The 1,443-nt window shown below is 38.2% G+C and overlaps 1 non-coding gene across 1 annotated transcript; it reads left to right on the top strand.

The window, feature by feature from the left end:
- The first annotated feature begins 596 nt into the window (after positions 1-596).
- TRNAC-GCA (transfer RNA cysteine (anticodon GCA)) lies at positions 597-668 on the top strand. Its single transcript has one exon. It is a non-coding gene; the product is annotated as a tRNA-Cys (tRNA).
- The last annotated feature ends 775 nt before the right edge of the window (positions 669-1,443 follow it).

The following is a 1,443-nucleotide window of genomic DNA, read 5'->3' as shown; positions in this document are numbered from 1 at the left end:
TCTTCATTCCCCATAAGTCTCCACCCCCAGCATTGCTTTCTCTTTCCTCATATTACAGTCACGCCAGCTCATCGTGAATTCTCCGTATTAATTTGCTTTGCTTGTTCGAGAATTAATTAAGTTGGCTTTTTCGCAAAAAGACAAGTACAAGCACATGCAAACAATCAGAGCCAGCTAAAAAAAAAAGAAAAAAAAAAGACAACTGTTCATGGTCTCATTATTGACTCAGTTTTCTGTTTTTTTACCTTCCAAAATGTAAACAATAACAAAATTTGTCGCAACAAACAAATCAGCTAAAACCACCTATCAGTGCAGGGTTTGTCATTGCGGAGTACAAACAGAGATTTAACCTTCTTAGGTGTTTGTATAAAAGGGAGAGAGGGGGGTTTCTTGATAAACAGCTACCTGAACTTCCTATACAGTGTTCCTGGTTCCACTGACCTTCGTTCACCTACCGTCACCTGTACTCACATGTGTTATATTATCAATCCGTTAATTTCGTGTGGCAATCTTTTCACTGATATTCCTGTACGCAATGAACAGGGTGTGTTATTCTGTACGTAAGGTTGAAATTATTAGAAAGTAGTCATGCGAGTGGGGGTGTAGCTCAGTGGTAGAGCATTCGACTGCAGATCGAGAGGCCCTCGGTTCAATCCCGAGCGCTCCCTTGATTTTTTTCCCCATTCTGCTTTCGTTGTTATAAACGTTGGAAGGGATTATTTTCCTACAAGTTGTTTTAAATATTAAAAAAATCATTTATGCAATAATAGCAATCAATGAATGAAATTATAAACGATAGTTAATTGTGATTAGAATCAAACTCCTCCCCGTTTCCATTCTTCTCAATAAAAAAAAAAAAAAAAATTTAAAAAACATGTTTCCCTCATGGCATAACTGGTTGGATATCCTTTAATAACTTAGATGTTTAAGTGAAGTATGCAGTTATAAGTTATCTTTCACAATAGCTAGGTATTATTATTACTATTATTATTATTATTGGGTGACATTTCAAAGTAATCCCGGAAACACCTCGCCTACACACAACTCGTCAACCTTTCAGCTCCGTATGACTCAGTCTTCCATGTACATACGAGAATGCGTTTATTATTCATCTGCTTCTAGTGCCATCTACCGGTGAATAAAGTATTTTTGTCTCTATATTAGGTACGTTTTTGGCAGATTTGCTTAACGAAAAGTCCCATATCCTCTTATCACGGGTGGGTCACCCGAGTGCTTACATCGGCACTGGACTACTGCACATCGGACACAAAGAATGAGGGAGCATTGGAATGGATGCAGACCGACAAGGAAGGAACAGTAATTACCAGCAAAAATTCAATTGGAAACTGAATGTCATTACCACTACAGACGGCCGACACGTAAAGATCAAAAGAGCGGATATGAGTCATGTACGCTCTCAATGTTCCAATTGCAGGTTTTTTG

Source organism: Typopeltis vanoorti, unplaced genomic scaffold (genome assembly GCF_054136105.1).
Source record: "Typopeltis vanoorti isolate ZY-2024b unplaced genomic scaffold, IOZ_Tvanoo_1.0 HiC_scaffold_556, whole genome shotgun sequence".
Classification (NCBI taxonomy): Eukaryota; Metazoa; Arthropoda; class Arachnida; order Uropygi; family Thelyphonidae; genus Typopeltis; species Typopeltis vanoorti.
The sequence above is the reverse complement of the archived record's forward strand: the minus strand, read 5'-3'. Positions and strand labels throughout refer to the sequence as shown.